At 38.4% G+C, this 13,139-nt stretch overlaps 1 long non-coding RNA gene across 1 annotated transcript; it reads left to right on the top strand.

Moving 5' to 3' along the window:
- Window positions 1–264: 264 nt before the first annotated feature.
- Window positions 265–12,846, top strand: LOC146433143 (uncharacterized). The gene is made up of 4 exons (XR_014853925.1): window positions 265–746; window positions 3,501–3,590; window positions 9,189–9,366; window positions 12,518–12,846. It is a non-coding gene; the product is annotated as an uncharacterized LOC146433143 (long non-coding RNA).
- Window positions 12,847–13,139: the final 293 nt, after the last annotated feature.

The raw sequence follows: 13,139 nt of genomic DNA on the forward strand, positions 1-13,139 counted from the left end.
ATTCTCTTTCTGCCTATAAATCCGGCCCTGAGGCTCGAGGCTCATAGGTTTCACTCCTCCTTTATGGTCTGAAACAAATCCAATGTCAATCAAGGCCAAGAGTGAGGGGAACCCTGTTCTGAGGAAGTGGCTGAACAAGAGCCCCTCTTCCTGGGGCTCTCCTGCTTCAGCAGCAAGTTAAGGTACTCCCAATTAGTAACAATGCCCTGAGGACGAAGGTGAGAGGCATCCCGTTTGTGACAACGCCATGAGGGGGAAGGTGAGGAGCTGGAAATGTGCCTCAGGAGCCCTCAGCTTCCTACTCCAGCCCACAGCAACCCCTCCCTCTGACACAAAAACTTGGGATTTGGGTCAGTCCTGAGTAGTTTTGCAGTAAGGGAGTTTGTTGTGAGAGAATTTCCTCAGGACTGGAGCAGAAACCCTCCCTGAGGGATGGGAAGGACTCGTCCTCAGCCAGGCCACCCCACAGCATCTCCCTGCAGGCCAGGAGGCAACGATGTTGCCAGGAGGCAACAAGGCTTTGGGTCAGGTTTGGAGGCCTCAGTCCTCACCTCACCCTCAGAATAATGACATGAAATCCCCACATCTCACAGCCTGCTGTGGATTTTTCTGTCTAGTCTTGGTGGTCTTTATTCCCACATTTCTGCCTCTGATGCAGCTAACCTGCTGTGGCATGGCACTGATGTGTCTGGTCACTTGGGAGAAGTTCATTCTCGTCATGCTTGTCCTTACAGGATTTATGTGAGGTATGAGTCTCATTAAATTAATAGCCTTCATCTTTACAGCATAGTATGTTTAAAAACATCTGGTCCTAAGTGCTGGGTATCATTATCCATAAATGAAATGACAGGGTTGTGAACCTCCTTTCAGCCCTGGAGCAAGTAACAAAAATGTCAAACCCCATGGTCCCCTTCATTCAAAAGTGCTGCTCCTTAGGGTGCCTCAAAAATTACCTTCTCCTGGATATGCAGCCGTTTTCCAAAGCTGACCATGGGGAGTGTGTCAGGACAATCTGTTTCTGACCAAAGCTTGATGGCACCCTCTGAACCTGAGGCCTTGAGAAGCAGCTGGACATGAGCACAGAGCTGCCCCTTCTCCAACCTGCCAGCAGCCTCAAAAAGGCATAACCACGGGTGAAACATAAACACTCACAGCACAAAACTATCCCATGGTCCTCCCAGAAAAGACTGTCTCTGTGAGTCCTAACTCAGAACATTTGCTTTGTGGCTCATACCACGCAGGAGAGTTGGTTGCACATGATTCTATTGTGTGTGGGGGGGAAGTATCTGAGATATGAGGATATGCTGCTGTCTAACGTCCAAAAATTAACTAATACCGATTTGAGAGCTAAGTTAGAAGACTACTTGAAAAGAAGACATTTAAATATATGTTAACAAGGGCATTAGGAGTCTGGCTAGATAAGCAGATGTTTGCCAAGAACCTTTTTCCTGATACATCAGTTAAGAACAAGAAAATGAAAAGGTAGTCATGACGCCACAGGAATGAAATAGAATAAACTTATTGCTGGTTTGAATTTCTTTCCACTCTAGTTACTTGAATTCTTTGTTTTGTTTTCATGTGATTTGATTTAACGGTTTAGAGTAAAAAAAAATACATGAGCTTTATCAAGGTTTTATACTACTTTAGGATTTCAGGTTTCATGGAAACACTTGTATTGTTTGAATCCAAAAGAATTTAAATTACAGGAGCTGATGGTTAATTTTACACACAATGTTGTTTATGCTGTGTGCAACACTGTGTGTGTACGTTTGAGTGTGATCTTGTAACTTCTCCTGGAAATTATAGTAAATGTTTCCCTACATTAAGATTTTTGAATTGAGCCTGGATATTTTAGCCAAGTTGTTGGGCTGTAGCTGCAGGACATGCATTCAGCTGTGTGATACTGCTCTAGAATTGGAAGAAAACATTATAGTGCTCACAACAGAATCTTCTGTCTTTGAAATTACTGAGACCGCACTTGATTTCCTTCTTATAAAGACTTCTGCCATCTCCCAACAAGCTTTAGTCCAGAGTTCAAATGCAGAGTTCTAGATAAATTTCTATGGGAGAACTAGTGGAAGATACCTGGGTGGTAGATTGAAACTACTTAAACATTCCCTTCACATTCTGTGATGGTGTCTTCTTTGCAGCGACCCTAGTTTTTGCACAGAAGAGGGAGAATGTGTAGATGTATCTAAAGTCATCTACGATTCACCTGCAACTGGAGTTACCTCTGTGGAGAACATGTCTCTATGAGCTTCTGCTTTGGCTCCTACGTAATGCACTTTTTATGTGGTTTTGTTACCTGTGGTTATTGTCCTATTTGCTCCCCTGGACTGTCAAAATTCAGCTCCTATGAAGGTCTCCCTGAGATATGACTAATGGAGAATGGCAGGAAGAGAGGGACTGTGGGAACTGCTTACTTTAAGTGAATTACCTCTTCAGGATTTTCTTTACTGTCTTAGTGACTTTAAAAGAATGAGTAAATCTCCCTCTGAATTTGCTCTTCATTTTTTTCTCCCTCTTCATCTCTAGTCTCTGACAGTAAAGCGTAAACAAAAAATATCTGAGTGCAGGTGTGGTCAAGTGAGTTTGAAATATGCAAACAAAATCATCCAGGCCTGGACTCTAACACTGTCCAAACCCTCTTATCTGCCTGTGTTATAGAGATTTGCTTTTGTGATTGAAGTCCCTGGAGCAAATGGAGCCTCTGACTCAGATAACCACTACTGTATCAAGTTCATGTAATGTAGCCTATTAAAATAACATTAAATAGTTAGATGGGATGGTCCTTTTACAATCTTAACAAGAAAGAAACTGATGCCTAAGGCACTGAGCACTGCCTGCTAGCTGGAGAGAGCCCTAAATCATTGCTTTCAATGTGTATCTAAATTCTGTGAAGCTCAATGTCTTGCAAGGTTGGGCCCCTAACAGAGCTGTTAAATGGACTCAGCTACAAGGGTTGTTGCAAGTGTGCACCTGTCTGGTGACAGCAAGTTAAAAGATAAGTGCTTGAATAAATCAGTCAGCAGGTTTTATGAAAGACTTGGGAGGAGAGAGAGGACAGCAGAAAGTAGCTGTTTGTAATGCTAATCAGGAATGAAAGATGTTCTAAAAAACATGTGAAAACAGGCAAATATTAGCAGGTGTTATAAATGTCCAGGTTTAGAGCAGGGTTTGAGCCATGCTGGGTAAGCTACTTTCTCATGGGTTAAACTGCCCTGAAGATGCTAGTCCAGCCACAGAGCCTCAGTGAAGGAAATAGTAATTTAGGGGTGGGTGACATATCTTAGGCTATGAAGTCTCTCTTGACTTTTTTAATATAGATTCTACTTCCAAGGCCTTCCCTGGACTCCCTACACTACTTATACTACATAACATACTTGAGTGTTCCCTCTTCAGACAGTTAATTTTTGGGGCAAAATCCTGGTCTTTCATCACCTTTCCCAGCACCTACACTAATCTAAGTTTCTTCAGTGACTGTTTCTATTGTATTTCAGACATCAGGAGCAGTTTCCAAGGAGACTACCTCCTTGTGGGTTGAATCTTCAGCAGGTGCATATTAGCTCATTTCCAGTGAAGTCTGCAGGGTGAGTTGTTCCAGTTTATTTATGGGATTAAATTTACTAATCAAACTGTTAGCTGTACCAAAAAAGAAAAAACGCCACGTGTTTTAATCTCCTTTGACTATTCTTGAGGGCATCATTGATGATCAGTCTGTGGTTTCAAAATAAATCAGCTCATTTTAGCTGCAGAACATAAAGCCTGTTTGCAGAGCATCTTCCACCATGGGATTGAGATTTTTAGGAAAACAGTAAGTTCTGAGAAACAATATGTTCACATGTGATTTCCATAAGTCTTAATTTTAATAACATTAGGAGATCAGCCTGCAGCTCTTCTGGTTGCTTTGTGTAAAAATCTGGAACATCAGGATTCTGAAGAAATTTTGCAGCCTATTTTCCTCCTTTGGCTCTTCACTCTGTGATCGTGTTACAGGTGACAGTTGTGAGGTGAAGCAGACTTAATTTTTCTACCAAAAGCTGAAAGTTAACATTTGCTACAGGTGATTGCTTGTCTCCCTCAGCAAGTCCCATACTGGAGCCAATTGACTTCCTGCTTGGTGTGTGTGTTCTTGGGGGAGGTGTTTGCAGTTTTTACTTTAATTATCAGTACACCAGGCTGGACTGGCCTGTGTATAACATTAGAAATAGAAGAAACGCTGTAGGCAGTTTATGTCACATTAATTTATGGCTTGGATAGGATCTGGATAACCATATGAATTACTTTACCAGTGGACTTGACCTTTACATGTGGTGGCAAATTGTGCGAAAGAGAGAACAGCAACAGTGTATTTAAAAGGGAGTGGAATTTGAATCTGAATGGTCTTGATTTTGTAATAAATCAGCTGCAGAATAAACATGTCTCTTCCCTCATCCCCCCGCATATGGAATGATGATTAGAACCAGGACATCAAAAAGGTTGCAGGAGTAAACAGATCTATTTATGACACTTTTTTTTTTTTGAGTGTGTTTAAAACACTAACTTTGTAATCTCTTCCAATGCACATAAATCAACTATATATTTTAATGGTAAAAATATGAATGTGTTCTACTCTTCATAAATATATTGTGGGCTACTTCTTAAATATCTGTGGCACTTAATGAAAGGTATAATATTGAATATGCCTGTTGGGGTTTGTATTTCTAAGGATGCTCTGTGTGCATTTCTATCCTGGGGGGTCTCCTAGATGATATCCTTGCTTCTTAGTTTTGTCTAGCCATATAGTAGTGGTACAAATTATATAGTAGTGGTACAAATTACAATAATTCCATATTCTTTTATTATTATTAATGCAAGGATTTAGCACCTCTTCCCTTTCTGTACTCCTCAGTCTTCTCTTACAGCTTCTTGGATCAGGAAGACTTTAGCATAATGTGCAGCTTCATTGACTTGGGCTGCTTGAAAAATGGCTTTGCAGCTAACTCAGACACATCACTGCCGTTGTTTTCATATGCAGATTATTGCAGCATCAAATTTGCCAAGAAGCTATAAAAGGAAAGATGTTTAAAAAAAAAAGACAGAAAAAAGCAAAAACCTAGATCTAGAACGAATTGTTTCTTGTAGGTTAACAGACGAAATCTCACTTGTGGGGTTTGATTTTGGGCTGAATTGATACAAACAAAGACATCTGTGGTATTCTGAGTTGCTTGTGCAAATTTCTAGTTCAGAATAAATTCATGGGAGCAGATCTAATAACATTTCAGAACAAGTTGCTGGATGGGATAAGTGAGCTGTGAGACAATGTGAATCATCTTCTAATTACTATTTTAAATAGAGACTAGCATCTCTGAAGGATGACTGTTTCTCATTAAAAGTCTGACCATATAGTACTAGAGATTAAACTTCCTGATTTTTGTTCAAACTAGCACCAAAATCATAAAGACTGAACTATATCCTCGAAATTTTTAAAGCAAATTAGGCTTTAACTCATGTGAAATTAAAATCTTTCAGGCATTTAAGCCACTCAGTGCTCTGATTCATTGGACTTGGTATGGAACTGTACACGTAACTGGATTCTTGTGCATTAGCATGGCTTTCTCCCACCCCCAATGCTATTAACTAACTGTTGAGCATCACTGCAAATACATATTATGGTATGACAATTTCCTACTGTATTTGGGTAAATGTTGTAGAAAACATAATGCTGTAACTCTGTTTAGTTAGGCTCTGTACAGATGTAAGGTTAGTCATGGATCAGACTTCGTTTTCATCTCTCCTTCTGCTTCATTGCCCACATATGGGGTTTTGAGCATGAATTATTAATAATTGAATCATTTTAAATGCTGGAGATGCACCAATTGTTGTCAGATTTTAAATTTGTTCCTTTTAATTACATAGTTACCATTTAATGCACAACATGTATCTGTGGAGTTCTAATTGTTAAAGAACGTTTTTCACCTCTCCTGATTGGTATGATGTAGATTAAGGGTATGGAAAAATCTCTTCATCAAATGCACAGAATTTTCTTGTCAGTGATAAATTAACACAATATGAATGTAAGAAATGACCATAAATAAATGTTTTAGAGGATGTATTCTTTTTAATCTGTGCATTCCTGTACTGTTAATAATACTGGGTTACTAAAGTTTCCAACTGTTTTATCTGATGACTGTAGATAGCATAGGTAAGAAAATAGAACAAACACATAAACACACCCAGACATGCACAAAATAAGGATTAATTACTTCATATGGATGAAAATCAGAAGTCACCCTGGAGATGCTATTGCATCTGTTATCACTTTCCTTTCAGTGGTGGTGCTGATGGTAATGTTCCATCAAGGGCCCTGGAAAAATTTGCATGCTAAATACTTGAGGGTTGGCTTAATAAAATGGATTTTTTGAATATGCTAATCATGCTTATTTTGATCTTGCTACACCTGACAATTGACTGGCACCTCTTGGCACTTAGATCTTAGGTCAAGGAGGTTCAGTTTGGAGATAATTCCCCTGAGATTTTCCACTAGAACTTCATCAAAAACTCATCCAGGGTTTAAGGTCACCTGTAGAAAAAGTTAGCTCCAAAGCAAACTTCAAATTCCAGCAGATACACAAATTAGAAATAGAGATTTCTTTTCCTGTTTTTCCTCAGTGTTTGAACACTATTATTTTTCTGATCTATCTATGGTATTTCCATGGAATAGCCTAAAGAAAGAAGAAAATGAGTGGGTTTTTGTAAGGTTTTTCTAAAAACCTCAAAATATGTACATATATATATAGGTCTGTGATGAGCTATGCTATAAATAGCTAGGGAGTTTCTTTTTTCCTAGGTTCACCCACAATGGGAAGAGTCATCCCTGTCCTTTTTGTACTTTTCAATCAGCTTCTCTTTGAGGCTACAAATAAATAAATGGAGGAAAACCAGAGCCTGGGAAATCCAGTAAGTTTAATTTGTAAGGGAAATTGTTCTGTTGAGAAGTAGGCATTTGATAAAAAATATGGACTTAGTTTGGGTTTACCCAAGAGTAAATATGTAACTCTGGATGCACCTTCTGACCTAGTTAGTGTCTGTAATAGCTCTTAGAATTCTGTTTGACGAAGGAGATCCAGGCTGAGCAGGGCAAGTATTAACCAGTCAGGGGAAAAATAATAGAGACAAAAGTCAATATCATGCCCTTCTAAAACTCTCATAGCTAGAAAACCATTATTAAGCACTGATAGAGCTTTAAAATTAACTTCTTGTATCATCGATGTGAAATATTTATTCACTGAGTTCAAATGAAAGAGCTGCACAGGGAAATAGCCTCTTAGAGTTGTCTTTATCATGTAACTTTAAGCCTGGAAGACAATGGCGCGATGGCAGTGTGGTAAAGGATGGAACTCAGTGTTCTTCTAGAATGTTACAGCACTACAGTTACTTTCAAAAGAGTTAAAATCAAAATATTTTTTCTTCTGTGGTAAAGAGAGTGGGATAACAGAGGACATTACTGATTAATTTATCTTAGACTTATGACTAGAAACTTGTCCAAACAACCCAGTTTCGAAAAAAAATCCTTGCTGAGGTGAGAAATCTATACCTTTAGACAAGAGGATTGGGAGTAACATCCTTTGGTATGAACAGTCCTGCTCCAGTGTACTGAGACTGACTCCACAGAATCACATCAGGTTTTGCTCCCAGAACCAAGCTGATACCTCGTAGGAATTTTTATCTCTTCCTCCTCCTTTTTTTTTCTATCTTTTTCTAATGATTTGTTGAAACTGGAGGAGTCATTTTAGCTTTACATAGTATGAATTCCAAATCTGTTCTACTGGGACTTCTTGTGGGTATAACATAATTAAACTATTTCAATACTGCAAATGATCTCACTTTTCTTTCACCTTGCCCCAGTATAATATTAACTTCTCATCATTTACATAGCTAAAATAAGATTTTGAATACCAAAGAGAGTATATTATGAAACCTTAAGTTTCTCTTACATTTTCTTCGGGAGTTGGTTCTCAAAAATTGTGCATAATTTTCTATAGTTTTTAATTTATAATGGCATTTAAATATCAAAATAATAACATCTAAATTCACACTAGTGTGAGACAAGCATCTAGTTCCATCATTTCAGCTCTGAGTTTAGCACCATTGAAGTTAAGATTCTCCAGGGTTACAAGATGCAGTTGGGATTAGGCCCTCTGGAATTAGCACAACTGTTCACACGATAAAGGACTGTCTGTTTAGGTAAGGATTTTCGGGCCTGGTTGTAGAATCTGTTGAGTCTTCCTTATAACTTATTTGAAATTTTAGTAAGAAAATAATTTTCCACAACTTTTGATGCTTAACCAATTTTCACATTCAGTCTGAAACCTGGTAAACTTTGCAACCTGTTGCAGCTTTGAGATTTTATTGCTTCTTGCTGCTTTCATTCACCATATGGTCTCCTATTCACAAACTCTGCCCTAATGAGAATTACTCTTGCAGGTAATTTTCTAATGATTATCTTGGGATAAACAAATTTTTCATACTTGTTTTGCTAATGTATTCAAGTAGGTTCACAGGGGAAAAGATTAATCATCTAAAAAGCAAGCCGGTGTTTTTCATTATGCTAAAGGATCCAAAGATGATCAGAGCAAAGCCACTCGTTGCTATGACAGCAGATACCTTTTTCTCTCTTTGTGAGGTAAATGGCAGTTCCCAAGCTGATTGGCTAAAATGAGCTTATCCTGGTGACCAACCATAGGGAGTTAATTTCATCAGAAAGAGAAAATGGTGGGAAATCCTGCCGTGATCATACAAAGGAATTTTCATTAGAAGCCAACAGAGTCAGGGGTTCTCTTTCATTATAATTAATATGTTCCATCTAATAAAATAATTTAGGGGAGGCAGACAATAGAATTAGCCTGTCTATTATTTTGTATATCCACATAAGCTTTAATCTGTTTTCTGCTAAGACCTACACTCAAAGTAAAGCAACCCTTATTTTCCCCATAATACCTCTATTACCGAAGACTGTCATCATGTACCTGTTTATATAATTGCAGATAAGCTAATTGCAGGCAATACAAAAGGGCTGGCATTCTTACAGGCATTTGCTGGAAACAGTCATGCTCTATGGAAATAATAGATGCAATAAACTTTAAATAGGAACAGTTCACTTTAGTTTATGGTGGTAATTCACATCATATTTCTCACTTTCCTCATAGAGGAGACATTTATTTGGGGCAGATTCAAGGACAGAGGTTCCAAGTCAGTTCACAGATGCAGAGAAGAGATTGCAATTAGGGTTTACAGTTCAGTAACAAGGAAAGGACCTCTACTACCTTGCATGAGTTCTCACCTCCTGTGATCTTTCAACTATGTCCATCTCATCTAGTCTTTCAGGTAAGACTTCCCTTGGAGAGGTTGGCTCAGTCACTTCTGTACAGTTGGCAGCCCATTGCACATCATAGGCCAAAACAGAGGTAGTAAGAGTTGTGTTAGGAGCTGTAAATTATGTACTTATGATTGTGTGTAAGTCACTGTAGAGCAGGATATAAATTGAGCTGTTTTACCTTCTGTAGAAGGTCTGTTTTTCTTTTCACATTAATCTGTTTTTAAGTGACATTGGTCAAGCGAGGGTTAAGTTTAACTGTGGGATTTTTGCTTTGCAACGGCCAAAGAAAGCCAATCATATCTCAGAAAAGACTTCCCTTCTCTGAATCTGGGCTTCTGTTTATGGCTGCTTTGCAGCTTATTTGTAAGGTCCTAAAAGGATTTAGAGCTGTTGTGTTATTGATTAACATTTTAAGAAAATAATGTAAACTGATGAAGTAATGGAGATCCTTGGGTATGTAGTAGATTACAACCTCCTTTTTAGTTGTTACTAGATGTTTATAAAATATATCTACCACCACAGAAGATAACAACATCTCCATCATATCAAACTAAGATAACAGGAAAACTGAGCCCCAAGAAACTAATTTCTAGTATGAAATTATCTTAAAATTTCATTATTTCAGCCACTGAAATAATTAATTTTAGTTGGTTTTATGTAGCGCCTACACTGAAGGATTTGTAAATCTGTAGTTTCCTCTGCAACTATCATTGTATATCTGTGGGATGAGAGAAGAAATCTAGAATCAAGTGTAATAAAATTACTGTTCCTGGTGCTTTAAAATAAAAAGATCAGGCAGTAAAGTACTAGCTCTTATCTTTATTTACCCTTCTCATACATAAAAAGAAAAATACTGGGCTGTAGTAGACAGTAGACAAGTAGAAAACCAAGACAGTGGAAAGTTTAATTACTTGCCTAAACCCACAGTGATTCAGTTGCACAGATGAGATTACAACTCAGGAGCTCCTGGCCCTTTGCCCAGCCTTTCTGTGTTGTGGAGCTCTTACTTTACCTGTTGTTTTACCAGGACACTTCCAAGACCCAATTTTCTGCCCTGTGTATGTGTACACATGCAGAAACACTTGTGGGTAAAACATACATGTGTCTTTCTATTTAACCCTGCTAATCACATATGCAAATCCACAGCTGACAGGTTGTTTCCCTTCCTCACATGCAGTTGTGGTAACTTGGCAGGCAAATTTGCCATGCAGCCGTAACCCACCTTTTTGCATCTGCAGATTCCTGGGAATCCTGTTGTTTGTTTTGCTCCTCAGGTTGGTGTAGTGGAACTAATTTATGCAATCTGTAAGCAGTGATGTGGTATCTGAAGTGAGACTGGCTCTTTTATTGGCCAAACACTGTCCTGCACCCTGCATGTTTATCTGTTAACAGGAGAACAAGATTCAGGCTCAACATTCAATGTCTTCATCTGAGATACTGACTCTTAATTGCAAGTTCATGTGAGGTGTGTTAGCAACTGCTTGGGTGCCCTGATGTGGCCACAGTTGACAGCCTAAAAAGGAGTCCTAAAAGGCATGTGCAGCCTCTCCTAGATTAAATTGTCATCCTTTGAGATGAGCTCATGTCTGTCTAACAATCCCAATATTGGTCTGCCCTGTATTGAGGAAGATCTATACAGGAATACAAAGATATCAAAAATGTCTCACATGCAGGTAACGCAACTACGCATTTTCAAGGACCATTTTTAAAGGTAATGTGAGGATATTTGCTCAATGGTATCCTGGGACAAAGTTCTGTGTGGTGTTATGTGGCTGTGCCATAGGCTTCTAGGAGTTGACTTTTGTGGGAAGTCTAATGTAAAAACTAGGAGAGTAAGCTCCTTTGAAAGTGGTTTTGTGAGTCCAACCCTGTGACTGTCCACGGCCTTCAATGCAGTTAACCTTACTAAAAGGGCTGTTATGTCAAATCCAGCTGCTTCTTTAGCACTGGCATGTTTTCTTGTTTCCTTCTGTAAAAGGTGGTGTTCTTAGGTGTGTTAAACCCTGCTGAAAGTGGCAAGTTTAACCACTGCCCTTAACTTCCATTAACAGTAAAGAGAGTTAATCGCTTGTTTCCACTCTAAACAAAGGCAAATGCGCAGGAATTCCAGCCCTTTCCCAAAGAGGCCCCAGTGGGGTGTTGTTACTTGGGGAAGAATTGGTGTGTGGAGTGGGAGAAGGACTGAAACAGCTACCAGGCACACGGTGTAGGTCTTGGTGGGGAATCCAGATTAAATTCCAGCTGCTACACGGCTGCAGCAAACAAGGTGGCAAAGTGTGACAAAGGGGCAGGAGCGAGAATGGGTGGGGAGATGGTGACTAGGGGGTTTCCTTGATTAAACTTCCACAAGTTTAATAAGTGCCACATATTTATGCACTATTTCCACTTCCAGAAGGAAGTTAACTTGGAGCCACCTGCTTCAAAAACTTTGGAGTTTAAGTATCTGTTCAAGTCTAAACTTGTTTCTCATAAAAATGAAGTCAAAGGAAAACAAAAAAAAGATGTTTATCTCTCTGGAAGTTCACACACAAAGTTTTGTAAATGGTTTCAAAGTTTTACAGTTCCTTGGGTCCGAGGTTTTGGTTCAGTTTGTGAGGGTAAGCACCTATCCACAAAGTGTGGATCAGAAACTTCAATTAAAATTTCTACAAAGGTAATAAAAAATTTATATAATTTGTTTAAGGTCTACTTTGAGTGGAAGTAGAAATTTATTTATTAAGAACACTTATAAGGTCTTACATACCTTTGATTTTTATTTTCAGAAGTTTCAGTTTAAAAAACCCAAAACATTGGTAACTACTTCTGGATGAGGTGTTTTGTTAGTTTTTTTTTTTTTAACCAGAAAAGTTCAGACCATAGATTCTGAAGTGAGCAGCAACTTAGAAAATTCTGTAATCAATAACAAAATATATGTTTCAACTCTCTCTTGTATGTAACTTTCAGGTGGGAAAGGTATTTAAACATACACCTACAAATAAACTGGCTTGGAATGTTTTCTCATAAAATGCACTAATGTGATGCAAATGCTGCAATGGAGCTGATGTTGTTTTGCTATTTGTAATAGTCCTATTAAACTACTGCATGATTAAAATGATAGGACTTGGCTTAAGAATTCCAGCACCAGTCTCAACACTGTGCTTTTCAATGCTTTTGAATTAGGTCAGAATGTGAAGATAAAATGAACTATTGTGGAAACAGAATCCATTTACAGTCTACTCTGTCAAAACCTGAGTGATGACTCCCCTCCTAAAGATGGTGCTGATGATGTATGTTCTGACACAAAACAATTTCTATTTTTGACTTTTTAATTCTATTGTTGCATATCTGTTCAGTGCCCTTCGATTTGTATTCAACTTCACTGTGCTTTGCAGCTGTAATTCTATCACAAGGTATACTTGGAGCTTTCTTGCAACTGTTCTGACATACTCATAACAGGTACAGTTTTTCTTTGACAGTGCAGTATCTGTTTTTACCAGCATGTGGGCTGCTGCCAGTGATTTACAATCAAATGTTAATAAAATTTGTCTGTTCCCTGTACTGTTTGTTTAAGCAGCTACTTTGAGTCTTTTCATGAGTTGCTCCAAAAAAGATCAAAGAGTTCAGAAAAATGTTTGTCAATCTGAGAAGTTACAGCAATGGTGTTCTTGTAAATGCAGAATCCTAAAAATTCATAGCTAGTAAAGTGCTCTGCACACATGATTAATGACTTAATGGTAGATGACAAGATAGAATACTTTTTGGTAAAGTTTCACTTTAAAAACAAAGAGTAATCTGTTTCAAG

This window comes from Lichenostomus cassidix, chromosome 9 (assembly GCF_008360975.1).
Source record: "Lichenostomus cassidix isolate B80296 chromosome 9, HeHo_3.0, whole genome shotgun sequence".
NCBI classification, from domain to species: Eukaryota; Metazoa; Chordata; class Aves; order Passeriformes; family Meliphagidae; genus Lichenostomus; species Lichenostomus cassidix.